Raw genomic sequence first — 17300 nt, forward strand, 5'->3', positions numbered from 1 at the left:
AGTGTCAATACCACATGACTGCCTTAAAGCAAATATTTAAATAGTCACCAAAATCTTAGCGAGGAAACTCTAAACTATAAAGTCTGACATTAGTTAAAGCACCAGGGCCAGATGGCAGTGTCGGACTGGGGCATGAACGGCCCACCGGGGGACTGCATCGCTAGGGGCCCACCAGAGGGGGTGTGGCCAGCCATTATAGAGACGAGACCAGACCCAAGAGGGGGAGTGGTCAGCACACAAAGGACAGCTAGCACCATAGTGTAGTATATAAAGAATGCAGTGTGTATATAAAGAGTACACAGTCTTGACCTGCCCCTTAGATTGGGCAGAACAGTCTCCAAAAATAGGGATTGTCCCACTAGACCAGGCTTGGCTAACCTGTGGCACTTCAGGTGTTGTGAAACTACAAGCCCCAGCATGCTTTGCCAATATATAGCAGCTTATTGCTGGAAGGGTATGCTGGAACTTGTAGTTTCACAACACCTGGAGTGCAACAGGTTAGCCAAGCCTGCACTAGACTCAGAATATTTGACAGATTGTCCTACCTGTTCTTGTCACTTTTACCACCTGTGGCTGCTGGTTTCTTTAGTTGCTGCTTGTCTGGATCCTGGAATGTTGGGGGTCCCAATTTGGAAAAAATAATGGTTACGTTTAGAAAACTCCAACCAGCCCTGGCGTTAAATCAATAGGACCCACAATTAATACTTAGGCCTTCCTCCAGCCCCAACATCAAAGTAATGTTATTCCCATTTAATAAACCTATTTCCCTCCATCCAGACAGCCCTGCAATAAATTAATCAAATTTACATATAATAAATATACCTATTTCTCGCAACCGTCACTGCCATTAAATAATTCATATTCACATTTATAAATAAATAAATAGACCTCATGCTCCTCAAACTCAGCCCCATATTCAATTAATAGCCCTACTTTCATTCTACAAACAAAATAGCACCCATTATTTAGCCACCACCTACCACACACACATTACTGTTCATCACCATGCTGTGCCTCCTTATGATCACACTGCGCGCTCCATGCTGCTTTGGCCCCCCTTCACACTGTGCCATGCTGCTTTGGCCCCCCTTTCACACTCTGCCATGCTGCTTTGGCCCCTCTTTTACACTCTGCCATGCTGTTTTGGCCCCCCTTTCACACACTGCCATGCTAGCCAACATCCTGGTTTCTTTCCGCTCAGCCTGTTCACCTGCACCAGCCATGTTCTTTGTTGTTACCTGCTCTTAGCATAGTAGTGTGACATAGTGCCAGTGAGTCTTTAAATCTAGTGTGCTGCTATGTTGAGAATTTCTAGCAGTCCTCTAGTGCAGATAGCTGGTGGCAAGATCAGCAAAATTAGCTTGAAGGGTTGCCACTTCTTTACGAACAGTTTCCATCATTTTGATTTCCATCTTTCAAAGTCCTGTTTAGTTGGCAGATCCTGCTTCGTTGGTAAGGATTTGAGAAGTTTCAAAACTGTATGGAAAAGAAAGGTATCATTGGTAACATAGGTCGTCACTGGTCATGTTCCTGCATATTAACTGTTAGGGGGCCATGAGGCCCAATTCAAGGGCTCAACAGTCTCATTGTTTGTTTTAAAAGATAGAAACTGCATTTTTTAACAAAGACCCAAAGATGGCAATGGATCTGGACTGGAAGATCTTTCTTGTGAGCACAGTAATGTTCCCCGGGTGGCACCACTGACCCAGTAATTAGAAGTCCAAATACTACTAAATATAAGGGACAAACTTAACAGTGTATGACTGTCTTTGGTAGTTACATATAGAGAGTTTCTGAGATATATTAAGTATCACCTAGCAGTATATTATTACAGCTAGTGGCGATACCAATAACCTACCTACAGCATAAGTCCACACATTCTAGGGGTTATATATGCAGACAACATTTGTTTTTAGTTGATTTTAACATATTTCTCTTATTTTAACCATACATAGAATAAAAGTTATATTTTATTTAAATATCAATTTGCAAATTAGAAGCTTTAGTGCACCTATAAATTAACTTATTTTCTTTCTCTTGACCTTAAATGCAAATATGGCTGTCTGAACCAAGCCATTTGTGTTTTGAAGATGGTCTTCATTTTGGGTCAGCAACCCACCCACCTGCAACTAGATGCTTTTAGCCAATAAAGTATCTAGCCATGCTCCTATAGAGCAAAAACATTTATTGTCTGTAGGAGTAAGCTACTTGAAAACATAAATTTGTTGTACTAGAAATCGATTTTCTTTATAATGTTTGCAAAGGGGCCAATCTGAAGTGGGCTCACTATGACATAGTAAATAGTCTTCAACAATTTGAAGAAGAAAAAAATGTGTGCTTATAACCTTATTTTAATTTTTAAATACTACAGGCATACGTTAAGGTTTTAGGAGCTCATTCACACTTTGTATTAAAGCACTTTAATTTGTATTCAAATTTACATGGGATGTGTTGCACATTTTTGTTTAATAATCTTTTTATTGAAGCATATAAAACTACATGTTACAAATTATAATATTAACTTATAGCAAGTTAGATATGACAATCAGTGTTTAAATCCAATAATATCTTATTTCTTACTATTACTATAACATAGATGCATATAAGGAGAAATGTGTGGTTCTAAACCAATGAGCTAGAGTCACTCAAACATCCCTCAGGCTATTGGCGGGTCATCATCACATGTGGTATGGTGAAAGCATTTCCATATTTGTGTCTTAATTATTTCCGATATCAATAAAACTTTCCCATGTGATGAAAAACTTTTTTACTTTTGCTTCTTTCTGCATGCTTTAACTGCATGTTCATTATCAAACATGTTTTGATGTAATTTGATGTACTTTTGATATATTTTTCTTAAAAAAGTTTCATTACATGAAACAATTTTATATGTGTTAAAAATATAACATCTGTTTTTGCTGTATTAGATGTTTCTCAGTTGCTATTTTGCATTTCATAGTGATCAGCACTGTGTTATGAATGTGTTATAGTGATAAGGAGGTGCAAGAGACAACATCAGCATTTACCAAGGGTTGAAACAAGTTCAGTTCTTGAAATCCTCTGCATTAAATACCATTTCTTTCTCAGTTTGCTGGGTAATATCACATTGTGTGCTATTTTGTATCTGTCTTTGCTCTTCCTGTAAACACGGGTAATACAACTGATTTTAAAAAATGCTAAATTGTGAACACATAAAAGTAGGTAGGAAAAGTGCCATTCAAACCAATGCAAACTATTTTAAATGTAATTTTCATGCACTAATTAGCTAAGGAGCACATTTACAATGGATGCTATAAAAGGTGATATTCATATCTGACCGTATTTTCCAGTGACTCATTACACTACTATGCATCTCATTACACTGTAGAACACTTTAACAAGCTACATGACAAATCTATTGTACATGTTCTTCTGGTATATTGTATTTTGGTTCAACAATCTTCATCAATGACAACATAGCCTAGAGAATAAGTACTGAATATAATACTAAACAGAGGTTTAGTACTACAAACAGAGGCAGCACTGCCAGACAAATGTTGAAAGTGTCAGATTATGTCTAGCAATGCTGAATGGTGTGCAGTCCATGATAAATAATTAGAAGAATGGTAATCCCACTCCTCCAAAGTGCTGGACTGGGATATGAAGGGCTCATTGGAAAATGTAGGGGCCCATGACATGGTATGCCAACAGCGGGAGACATGGACAGTCCACAGAAGGCATGGATGCCGTTTAACTGTTCTGCCTCCAATCAGGACAAAGAGGACAGGAGGAGTTGCAACGTATAATAGGAGCTGGGATCCTCAGACAATATTTTCCCTGTGTCCAGGTGGGCCAGTTCGACACTGCTCTTGCATGCTTCAAAAACAGTTGCCATGGTGGATACCTCATCAAAATACCACCAATGTTTTACTCACCAATGCATCTAACTGACACCTTAGCATTATCTAAGAAAATTGGTTACATTCATCCAGGGCCCTCTTAACAACAGGAGGAGGAGACCAGGGAGGGAGCCGGATCGCCAGCTGACCGCAAGGTAAGTATTTCCTTCTTCTTTTTTTTCAGGTTTTTTTTTTGTGCTGCCTCCGACGGGCCCCCCTGGGCTGCAGGGCCCCCGGGCACCTGCCCATTGTGCCCAATGGGAAAGACGGCCCTGCATTCATCAACATGTCTGTCTGAATGGTATTAACCCAGGTGACTCTTTTGATACCTGGCTGTCTAGGATCTTAAGCTTAGGTCTCCTTATGGTTCACAACTGTGGATTTCTATGGCTGGATTAAATTTGTTTTAGTGGCCATATTTTTTTTAATGGTTAGGTTTTATAGATTATAGAAATGTATAGATACAATGAAATACAATAGCTATATTGTAATTTAATGCTACTATACATATTTCCTGTAATCCCCACATATTTTGAGTTGTTACTTGTCATTAATGATGCTTTAAAGAGAAATACATGGTTAAGTAAGTACTGTGTTAAGGGCATGTTAACAGATAAAGGTTGATCTCAGAGGCATGAAATAATAAAAGCTACAGATAACATGTCACAAATTGTGTGTATATTAATCCTTCACAATCATGGCTAACATAAGGCATTTGCTCCTGCAATTAGTGCCAAATGTTCATGACCCCACAATTATAGAACAAATTTTTTTTAATCACTGAGACATACACTGAAAGCCCAGATTAATTAATCATTTTGCTAAAAACATATTTTTCACAATTAGTTTAAATTTATTAGCTGTAAATTAGGTTATAACTGTCGACTAAGGATTATTTAATAGGATTATGGTCATTGTAAAGGAGAGAGAAGAACTGTCAGAGAAATATACAGAATTTCAATATTATTAAAACAGAATTTCTTAAGGCGATATAATATTGATTTCTCCCTATTCTTCTAGTCTACTTAAAAATATCAGAGGTGCAGGGGGTCTAGTAAACTAGACAGTGTGTAGGGCAGTCTAGAAGACTTGTTTCTAGGCTGATGCACAGAGGAACATTTATGATAAATTGTTGCACAATTTATTCATGCAAAAGAGGAGCAATCCGAAAAATTATGGGTAAACATTGTTCACATATAGAAGAACTGTGAAAAACCTTATTTTATATAAAGGTCCCTTGGCATGACTTAGCACTTAGAAAGGTCAAACCTGTTCTAGGAGAAGTGCCTAAATTGCACTTGGTTTACTAATGAATGCTTTATTTATGTTGGTTAAATTTTGTACATGTGAATCTTACACACACATGTAGCCCCTCCCCTTTTGGTCCAAGTTGTTAGTGACATAGTCAGGGCCGTCAATAGGCAGCTTTAGATCGAGCTTGGGTGCAGCACGACGTCTTACTTGTTAGCACTTCTGCCTCACAGCACTGGGGTTGTGAGTTCAATTCTCGACTATGGCCTTATCTGTGTGGAGTTGGTATATTCTACCTGTGTTTGCGTGGGCTTCCTCCGGGTGCTCTGGTTTCCTCCCACAATCCAAAAACATACTTGTAGGTTTATTGGCTGCTTACAAATTGACCCTAGTCTGCCTGTGCGTGCATTAGGGCATTTAGACTGTGAACTCCAATGGGCCAAGGACTGAGTTCTCTGTACAGCGCTGTGGAATTAGTGGCGCTATATAAATAAATGATGATGATAATGAGCTCTGGTGGGGTGGTCGAAACATTAATACTGTCTCAGAATGATACATTATAGTTAACTTAATGCGGGAGGTGCAATCAACCAGAGGGCACAGTGCCCACCCGCTACCTCCCCATCCTACAGGCCCTAGATTGACATTGTGATGCTGCTATAGTGCAGCTCCGCATTTTAGTATCTGCCCAGCTCCCGGCAGTGCTGTGATGGCACAATACTGTCAGTGGAGAGGAGCCGAGAGGACTCAGGCAACCAAATAAGAAAGAAGAAAGAAGAAAGAAGAAAAAAGAAAGAAGAAAGGCTACAGAAAATGAGGTGGGTGGGAGAGGAGGCTGGAAAAACTGGGGAAATGTTGCTGCAGAATATGGGTGGGGGGGGGGTGGAGGCTCAGAAATCCCCATGAGTTACAGACTAGTAATTTAAAGGAACTATAGTGTTGAGCAATCATTTATTTTTTTAGTATTTGGCCACTTCTTGGCTCTGCTCTGTTGCTGTCTATTAGTATATTTAATTTTACATGAACAGAATACATTAACACATGCAAAAATAAGGTCTAGATTATCTATGTCATTTAGATTACCTTTCTCTATTTATTTTCATGTGGCAATATATTTTGTAGATTATACTAATAGAAAGCAACAGAGGAGAGCCAAGAAGTGGGCAAATACTAAAAAAAACAAATGGTTTAATTAGGCTGTTTATTAAAAGCTTGTGAGGAAAAATAGCTGGTTGGCAAGGGGGCATGCCAGAGGAATGTGGTTTTGGCAGGGCGTATGTTGGAGAAAAGAAAGTGGGCAGAAGGGGCATTTCAAAGAAAAGCTGGTGGGCAGAGGGGCATGTGTGAAGTAAGCCGGCTAGGGTGCCTAGTGCAGTGGTGTATGTGAGAGATAAGCTGGTGGGCAGTGGGACATGTGAGTAAAACTGGTGTTATGCGGGTAGCATGTGTGACAAAAGCTAATGGGCAAGGGGTGGCATAAGTGAGAATAGCTAGGCATGTCTGAGAAAAGTTGGTGGGTAGTGTGGGACATGTCAGTGTGTAACAGGTGTGTGACGTCAAGTTGTTTTTAGTTTTGTTCTGAAATCTAACATTTGGAGCCTCACCTTTAGATATCTCGTGCTTGCTCCTGGACAGCAGTGCACCCTGGACAACATTCTGCGTCAGACACCAGTACATCTGGACATCAGTGAATCTGGACTGCAGGCTTATCAGCCGGGAAGAGGTAAGAGTTATTATTTTTATTTTAAAAATGTGGACACATGAACCCAAAAACTAAGAATATAATTGCATCTTATATGGAATTGTACTGTGCAGTACTCAATACTGAAATGTATGCTTCAGGGGGCGAAAACCTGTAACAGTCCGTGAACATTGAGGAGTACTAGAAACTATGATGAAAATTCAATGATTAGGAGGAAAAATAGATGATTTACTGAGAATATAAAAGTGTTTTTTAAAAATAAATTAAAATGTACATATCCATTATGTTTCAATTATGTTTTACTTACACCAAAATCCTGGATTTAATGAGACTGCCAAAAGTCTATTTTTTACTTTTATTTTTGTGTGAATTTAGTTAAAGAAAGATTTAAGCTGCAGTTCTGTTATATGTGAGTATGCTGTGTGTGTGTGTGATTTGATTTGATAGGATCTAAAAATGGTACTTGTTATTGTTGCAATGGTCACTAAACTAAATTAGTGTTTTCTAATATATTTGTAGATCTTATAGTACTTCACACTAATACATTAAGTATGTTGACTTGTATAAGAGATCATTTCTTAGTAATAAGAAATTTTCACATAAGTTTTCAACAGATATTTCAGGGTGTGTGCAGGGCCATCTTTCCCATTGGGCACAATGGGCAGGTGCCCGGGGGCCCTGCAGCCCAGAGGGGCCCGTCGGAGGCAGCAAAAAAAAACAAAAACCTGGAAAAAAAAAAAGACAATACTTACCTTCCGTACGGCGCTCGCAGTGCATGTCGGGCGTGACGTCAACACGCCCGCCCGACATCCATTGCGGAGCGCGACGGAGGAGGAGACCATGGAGGGAGCCGGATCGCCAGCTGACTGCAGGGCCCATATATATAATCATTTTTTTTTTTTTTGTATATATAGGGGCCCCGGTGCACTGCTGTGCCCGGGGGCCCAAGATGTTCTTAAGAGGGCCCTGGGTGTGTGTCTGCAATTTTGATAAGAATACTTTAGCTGCATATCACAAAAGACCATATGGTCACTTACACATATGATTAGCTATTCAATGGAATTTCTGTCCATTAAGTCAATTATCATTTGTGGTTATGTTACAATGTAAAAGTCAGAAAACTAGTCACACCCAATATCGTCACTGAAAAGCCATGTATTACAACTTACACACATAATACATTTGATATTAAAATTCAGATATTACATTTCTTAATATATTTCTGTATTAATCGTTAATCAATATCTATCAGTTCTCAGGGAGGTTATGCAGGGTTGACAACCTGGCAGAATTTTACAAAACTGCTCAAAGAACTTTTGAGGTTTTACGTATCACTATTTACAAAGAAACCAAGGTCCTTTAATATAAAAATTTGAACATATGAAGCTTAATTCAGATAGATGTGCTTGATACCCCAGTCTTCCCAACACAATTTTAATGAGCTCAAATTCCTACTCTGTGCTGTTGTTAAAGCTTTAGGGGTGTATTTACTAAACTGCAGGTTTACAAATCAGATTGTAGCTGTGATTCTGGAGAATGTACTAAATAAATGATAACTTAAATCTGATTGGATGCTATAGGCAACATCTCCACTTTTTTAAACCCGCAGTTTTGTAAATCTACCCCTTAGTGTTTCCCAGATAGTTTTAAGCTTTGCCTTTCCATCCACATTATTGTCAATGGAAGAGATCTAGCATAGGTTAATCTTGACCAAATCTCCTAGTTTTTCGTTATTTAGATTGTGATGTGCAATTCGCCCAATCCAGGCAAATCACCATATAAACCTACACTTTAATAATTTATTATATTTATTTATATAATGCTGCCACATTACATAGCATTGTATAGAAAATATTCAACCATTCACACCATTTAAATTCTCTACTAGATAAACATACACATAATATGATCCATTTTGGCCCCAGCACTGGAGACATTAGAGAACACTGCTACCCCTCCTCCTTCTTTTATAGCTATGACGCTGCCCAACTGCAGTAGAGACTGCCAAAAACAGTGCTACCCCTTCTGTGTCTCTCTGTAAAATGGCACTGGATCACCATGGAGGGCGGTACTCATAGAATCCAAAACTCGCGAGGTCCGACAACGTAACAATGACGTTTTGCCTCAACGGCCCTTCTCACAATAATTTTCAACCCCCTTACTTCCCTGCCAACTAATAAAGCACATCTCTATTTTAATATCTGGTCTGTTTGTGATTATAACTTCCCACAAATCATCTTTAGACAACAGAATTTCAACTTTGAATTTCAACAGTTAATTTATTATCATTAGAGAGCTTGGTTACTCTTTTTTGTCCTTTTTGTATATCTTTATTCCCTTTGATGTATAATATTGGGCTACTCACAATTGCTGTGCATATTCTCTTAGAGATGTTTCTTGTGCCTAGGTCCTTGTGACTGGATTCATGTTGCTTGTATGTCTGGGCTTCTGCTGTCTGGGGTCCTTATGTTTGTGTCTGGGCCCATAACCTGTTACAGATTGTGCTTCTTTCATACACTGTCCATAGGCACACACTGGGAAGTTCTTTGTGGAATCCTAACTTTATATTAAACTGTGCAGTTATATCAGCATACATACAGAACACATCTTGCATGTAACATCAACAGGACAACACAATAGCACATCTAGGAACAGCTCCACCTGCAGTCCCTCCAGTGTAATCACTCATGCAACAATAAGTCTGAATCTGTTGCAGTATCTCAACAAGGGGAATGTATTCTGCAGACGGAGGGAGCATGTATTGTGTAGAGGGGGAATGTATTGTGAAGTGGGGGGCATGTATTGTTGAAGATGGGAGCATGTATTGTGAAGAGAGAGGGGGGCATGTTCTGTGAAGTGGGTGGGGGGAATTTATAGTAACGAGGGAGGAATGTATGTATTGTAATGAAGGTGGGTGGGGGTCTTGCCAGTTTGCTTTGTACTGGGCCCCACAGTTTCCGATGACAGCCCTGACCTTACTGGCTAACAAAAAGGGTGAAAAAGGATGAGCAGGAGATGCACAAGGAAATGCAATGGTGGTCAGACCCTAGTCAAATACACATGATCAAATGGTAGAATTATGATTTTTCCTTCTTTCTGTTTATTATTTCCTATATTGCCTGGGTAAAATAATTAACTATTAACCTACACTACTAAACGCAAGCCATATGTGAATCCTGAATTTTTTCCCTCCAAACTAATTAAAAAGTTATTCTTAAGTGACACATCAAAAAGTAGTGAACATTTTCTCCAGTCAAGAAGGTATAATGCCCAAGGTAATTAAGGGATTTAATGCTCAGCTAATTTACAAGTTGACCTAGACTTTCCCACTTTACTCTTGCTTACTCATGGAAATGCAGGAGTCAGTTGAGTCTAAATACTCTGTATTGCTGTTACCCTTCTAATTCTCAGATTAGTTACAGGTTGTTATAAACCCACCCACTTTAACTACTATTTGTCCATGTGTCCCAGGTTTGAAAGAAACAATGACACTTGTCATTCTGACCATAATAAAATGCCTTTAAAATTCAACCATTGGCCCTACAATACATAAAAGCGATCATTATATTTCAAGTGGACTTTAAGTGAACTGTAGTTATAAGTGCTCTCACACTGACATAACAGCTGTTCTCCCTCTTGCTGTTGCATTGACAACACATTGTATATAGCATTACAGATATATGCAGCACTTTTCAAATCTAGAAGATCCAGACCAAAATTACAAGCTTGTTTTTCCAGGAAAGACCACATAAATGATCACTTCATTCCAAAGGTTTTATGTGGAAGTTTTCACAACGGTGAACTTAAGACCTTAAAGAAATTCATCATTATCATCTATTTATTTAGTGCCACTAGTTCCGCAGCGCTCACTGACTCACTCACATCAGTCCCTGCCCCATTGGGGCTTACAGTCTATATTCCCTAACATACACACACTCAGACAAAGAAACTAGGCTCAATTTGATAGCAGCCAATGAACCTACTAGTATGTTTTTGGAGTGTGGGAGGAAACCGGAGCACCCGGAGGAAAACCATGTAAACATGGGGGGAACATGCAAACTCCTCACAGATAAGGCCATGGTTGGGAATCAAACTCATGACCTCTGTGCTGTGAAGCAGAAGTGCTAACCACTAAGCCACCATGTTGATAGAGCATGTCTGGGGTATCGTTTTTGAGAGAGCAGGTAATAGAGATCCAGTGTGGTCTCCTACATTAATATGAAACTACTAATGTGACTCTACTTATAAACAGATGTAATGTATGATTTATTAGATTTGAGGTAATTTGATGATCTTGGATAAGTCAGCAATTTTGGGTTTATGGGCAAAGGTAACACTGAATGCCCCAACCAGAACCCTCAAAATGCCACCATAGCTCTTCCCCCATTCTCACATCACTCCAAGTGGTGGGTCACAGGGGCCCAGCCCAAAATAGGAAGGATTATTTTATTAAATTACAGCACTCAGGATGTGATGGGGCTAGGATAGGGCCCATAAATAAGAGTCTGGGGATATTTCATTACACAATTCCCCCAATATACCAGATGGGGCATAGAGTCATACCCCTGTCTCCTCACTGCATGTGGGGAGCGGGGGCGGCAGAGATTACAGTCCCCATTCTCCCTGGACTCACCAGCTACATTTTCTTTACACGCTTAAGCAAGCGTATGACCACCACATTAGCAAGCTTAAGATTATTTAGATAGTGCTCATGATGCTTACATTTCTGGCATCACATAATGAACAAACTTGCAGTGTAGTATATCATTTTTTAATTATTTAATAGTAAAAATGCAATTTTTTATTTTATAAAGATGTATAATGTAGAGAAATATTAGACTAGCATTTCCCTACGCCAAATAAATAGACAAATGAGCATGATAGTTACTTTAGACACTATGAAGATTTAAAGAGTGAGAAATATATTATCCCATGTACATGGACAAAACCCAATCAACACATGGTAGGCAAGAGAAAATTATGACATCTCAATGGCTGTGCCATGGCAACTAGGCAAACAGCCCATGGGAAGAATGTGGATAATAGAAAATGGCAATATTTCTCAATGTGTTTTCACAGTTGACAGTTTTATCTTCACATCTGCCTGATGACCAATTTAATGCAGTGCCCCTAACTTTTATATGTTCTGTTTCTCTCTCAATTCTCTCTCTGTTTACACTAGAAAGAAAATACTAATCACCAGCGGTATTTGTTCATATGTACTAAAATGTACTCCACTCTTTTATTACATGTTTGCCAAGATTGCAATATAATAGTTATATGCATGACATAGTGTTCCTATTTTAGACACAGTCAAAATATGACACTATTAATAATTAAACAGCAGTTTTACTCATTACCAAAGATAAATTCAGGCATAAAATATTTCAACATTAATTGTTTCTGTTACACAAGTCAACTACCACTTGCAACTCTTGTATCTGGCATGTAGTACACTATAGATTTAGCCCCATTTGTATTAACAACATGAGCAACCTATTGGTTAAAACTACAGTGAAATTGAAAAGGACACAATTATTTGTAGTAAGGTGTTCAAATGTAAATAATTGTGAAGTTTCATAACAAGTAATGCACATCCTCCCCTGAGTTTTCTTCTCTGTCCTGGCTAACTCTTGGGTGTAGGTATAAGTGACCAGACGGTCCCCGGACATGCAGGTTTTAAAGTGTGAACACGCTGTTGCACGGTGGTGCAGTACAACAGAAATAGTAATAATTTGGGTGACAGGCCATCTCTAAGTTGCAAAATATAAACTCTTCTTTTACTCTCATTCTCCTCCAGCACCATACTTGGGTTGTAGATAATGAAGTAAATAAGCACAGCTCCTCATCTACTCCTGCACCATGACTTTGAGTTGCAGATACAGTTCACAACAATAACAAGTTAAATCCTTGTTGCTCCTGCACAGTTCTTACATTAGTTTTCAGAGTAAGAAATTTAGTTGCATTTTAATGGTGCCTCAGCGCACATCCATTCTCTTTCAGCAGAGTTCCACACACCCCTCCTCTGCAGAAGTAACATCACTCACTTAATTAGTTTGTCACTATATCTGGAACACACTTAGCTGCAACCCACACCTCCTCTGCGGGAGTAACATCACCCACCTGGTTCTTGCATGGTCTCTGGTGCACTCTTAGCCAGGGCTTACACCTCCTCTGCGAGGGTGAGTTCTCCAGTTACTTGAGCACTTACACTTTCTCTTTTGTGTAAATTCAGCCCCTGGGTTCTGACTCCTCCTCCAATGTAGCTCTTCCATACAAACAGCGCCCCTTCCTGAGGTAATTCAGTATGTTTCCCCCTGACTAAGCTCACCTCTCTATTATACAGTTATATTCTGAGGTAATTTAGTATATTTTCCCCTGACTGGGTAAAATACTCTGAGGTAATTCAGCATACCACCCCCTCACTGAGCTTGCCTCTGTATTGTAAAGTTTTATTCTGAGGTAATTTAGTATATTACCCCCTGACACAGCTCTCCCCTCTATATTTTTTTAATTATATTAAAGAAAACCATTTATTAATTTTCATTACAAGCATCATCTTAAACATGAATAGAAAAATGTGTACAAACTTGTAAATTGAACAAACATTTGAAACCCCAAATGATAAACTTGACAGTACAAGGGGGAAAAATTCATAAAGGGGAGGGGTATATACCAACACAAAGTGGATATAAAGTTAAGATCTCGCCTCTATTATACAGTTTTATTCTGAGGTAATTCTTCCAAAAATCTATCCAATTATTCGTTTGTCAGTCTCTCTTTTACCTGTCTCTAACTGACTCCTGCTATTTATTCTGTCTCATATCATTCATATTCTCTCTGTCATAATATACTTGCATTTGTAGCAACAGGCCATGGACCTGCTCTCCAAATTGCTGGGGCATCCCGGGATCTCCTCCTCTATTTCCTAGATACATGACATTCACTTCCAACCACTTCTGTTGTGCTCAGCTCATACCAATCTTCTCCTCTGGGTCCTACTGCTGGGGGCACAGTTTCAATCACCAGGAGGTGTGAATAACAACACCAGAGGGAGCATTACATGGTCTCCCCACTAGCCTGGTGCCCTATACTACACCAAGTGGGGCTGCCTGGCTAAACCCACTCATACACTCACACACCCGACTGTACACAGGCACTTGACGCTAACAGGTTTATCATAACATTTACTCATGAAATCCCTTAAGCAAGTAAATACAGCATTTCAGTACATTGGCCGTATAAACATAGAATAGATTTAACATTGCTTACCCCACACTCCCGCCAGTAGTTTTAAACATGGGAGTCTTGGGTGTCCTTTAAACAAAGCCCTCTATTTCTCAATAGTCATACACTTGTGGAAACTTTTCAAAGTCAATGTAGCACCTACACGTGCCTGCCCTTGTCTACCCCCTCCAAGATGAAGAGACATGTGGCTCTTTTGTGGGTCCCTTCCAGCAAATACTTTTTCCCACTGAGGTAAACGGAATTTTTAGTACTTTTCCCATCCTTCTCCGGCTCTCAACAGCTGACACCATTTGCAATGGTGGGACTGTAGCTCATACTTGTCGACTTCTTGAAGTCGGCGTCCGGGTGTTGCCGGGGGGGAGGTGGGCGTGCAGGGGTGAGGCTCAGAAAATAGCGTCATTTTGGACCCACCCTGCTATGTAATGACACAAACGCGTCATTTTACAGCGGGGGGCAGGGTCAAATACTGCGATTCCCAGATAATCGCAGCATTTTGGATTTAATTCTGCCCACTTCACTAGGAAGTTGGCAAATGCGGAAGGCTGCCATAATCTCCCAGGAGTAAAGGAGAAGTACCCGGAATCCAGTAGTTTCCCAGACAGTCCAGTAGAGTTGGCAAGTATGCTGTATCTTTAAATAGAAACCAAGCGGTAGATCAGCAACCACAGATAGACATGAGAGCAGCCTACCTGCTCATGCCTGTCTTGAAACCCAGACTTACAATTATTTGACTGGATCGAGATTCCTGGTTACATATGGTTCGAGTTCACAGAGATGGGTCAGTCAGATTTGAGACACAAGAGAGAGAAGAGCTGCAGGACAAATGAGCAGGAAAAGGGATACATATACCAAGAAACACATAGGGACAGAATGAGAAACAGCAGAAAAAAGCAGGAGGCATGGAGTGATTGGCCACAGACCTTACAGAGAGTTTTCTTTATACCCCGTACCCCTCAATTTATTTTATAACCAGGAGAGTGAAGGATGAGGAAACTTTACAGCAGACTCATTGGGTCCAGCCATGGCTTAAAGGGGTGGTCCCAGAAATGAACAGGCAATGTCAGGCAGCCTGGCAGCAAATCAGAATGAAGCCGTTTCATTGTGATTTGCTGCACACTGTTTTTCAGACCATAGTGGTTACGCAGAACCCTTAGTATCGCGAGTGAGATGAGGAAATTCTTATCTCGCAAGACTAACAGCAAGATCAGACCTCTCCCTGCATTTACTCTGCAGGCGCCACCCTGATAGTCTGTGATACTTCACATGCATAGGGGATAATTTATTTTGGGTGGGGGGCATCATCTGCACAGGAGATATGAGGAAGCATATAAAGAGTGTCATGATATCCATACAGGGGGACATGATATGGGGATAAACCAATACGAGGGGCTAAATATGGGAAAAAACAGAGGGAGCATGAAATGTAAAATATAAATACAGGTGGGCCATGATATGGGGAAGAATCAAAACAGTGACCAGGATATTAATAGTGGTTTAATGATATAGGGAAAAAAATAAGGTCAGACATAATTTGGGGGAAATAATATGGCACAATGTGGAACAGGGGGAGGTTTTGAGGCACCATTTGTGACAAAGGAAGTGTCCAGGGGAACAGTTTCTGACAAGGGGAGTTTCCTCCTCTCTGCTTTGTATTATAATCACAAGGATGCTCTCTGTATTGTATGGCAGTAATTAGAATACTCTCTGTGTTGTATGTCAATCTCAAGAATACAATCTGCATTGTAGGACAGTCACTAGGATGCTCTCTGTATTACATTGCGATCACATGTTTTCTCTCTGTATTGTAGGGTTGTCACTGGAATGCTCTCTGTATTGTATATTGGTCACTAGGATGTTCTCTGTATTGTAGATTGGTCGCTAGGGTGTATTGTATGGTCACTAATGTGGAAATATTAGTCTGCTCACCTTTTAAAGGGTTCCTTTTGTTTTGCCATGTTTGAGAGAGTTTCTTGATAACAAACGCATTGAGTACTAGGGAACATAGCCAGGCGCAGAAAAAAACAAATCTGTAGAATGCAGTATCCCCAATGTTTAGAAAAAGATAAATAAATACAATATAACTAAATATGAAGCAAAGTGGAATATACAAAATAGCCTGCAATATAAAATAGGTGTAAAATATATCAATGTTATATGGTCAAATACTAACAAAAAAATTTTAATCGATAAAGCATAAAAATGAATACATTTTGAATGGCACATCTATGGGAGTATTTTTGTTTAACTTGAACAAAATAAAGCATTTGTTGAATTGTTGATGCTTGTGTTTATAGGTAGTTAATCAGAATTATATTTAAAAATATTTTATTTCTATCTTTGAAAGCTACCCCTGCCTCCAAGAAGAGGTATAGAGGGCATTGGGAGGGTGGAACATCCTGTGGTGTGTAAGGTCATGCCCACCACTATGGCTGGGACACTGTAAAGTATTGGGTATAGTTTGGTGAAGTCAATGTGACTTTGATTCTATTTTATATGCTAGGAAGAATCAACTACTCTTCAGTCCGGGCCGTCTTCTGCCGAAGGTGTCCTGCCCGAGTCCCCAGAGACGTATGTTCAACCCGAGCTGACCAAGTCTTGGACTAAACCAAATTCATCTTCTGTTCTAGACTTCCAACCACCTTTTTTCAATGGGGATATTCAGCAATTTAATGCTCTTATAGAATGTTGTATTTCTTATTTTCCATCAGTACCTGACCTCCTAGATACCCAACGAAAGCAAGTGTTTTACCTGTTATCCAACTTTACAGGAAAAGCTCTGAAATGGGCAAGCCCATTTATTGAGACCAAAGATCCAATTATTTCTGATTTGCAGCTTTTTTTCAGGCAGTGATCAAAGAATTTGCTCCGGCACCTGTCGATCGTACTCCCTGCATGTCTTCTGTGTCATCCTCTTTGTCTCTAGTTGCCAAAGCCTTGGAGATACTTTCATGTTCTATTCAATTTGAACAACCTGCTGTCCCTAAAAAGACTCATAAAAAGAAAGCAAAGAAGAAGAAGAAAAAAGGGTCTTCTGGGTCTCAACTCTCTTGTGGCATGGTTTCTATACCCTTTCCGTCCTTGCACGAAGACATCTCTACTACATGCCCAATTCTGGACTATGACTCTGACTTTTTTGACCATTCCTGGTAAATTGGGCATCTGGAATCCGCCCTTAAAGGACAGGGTACTGTCACGACCTCCATCCTGCAGCTCCTGACATT

Source organism: Mixophyes fleayi, chromosome 5 (genome assembly GCF_038048845.1).
Source record: "Mixophyes fleayi isolate aMixFle1 chromosome 5, aMixFle1.hap1, whole genome shotgun sequence".
In the NCBI taxonomy this organism is placed as follows: Eukaryota; Metazoa; Chordata; class Amphibia; order Anura; family Limnodynastidae; genus Mixophyes; species Mixophyes fleayi.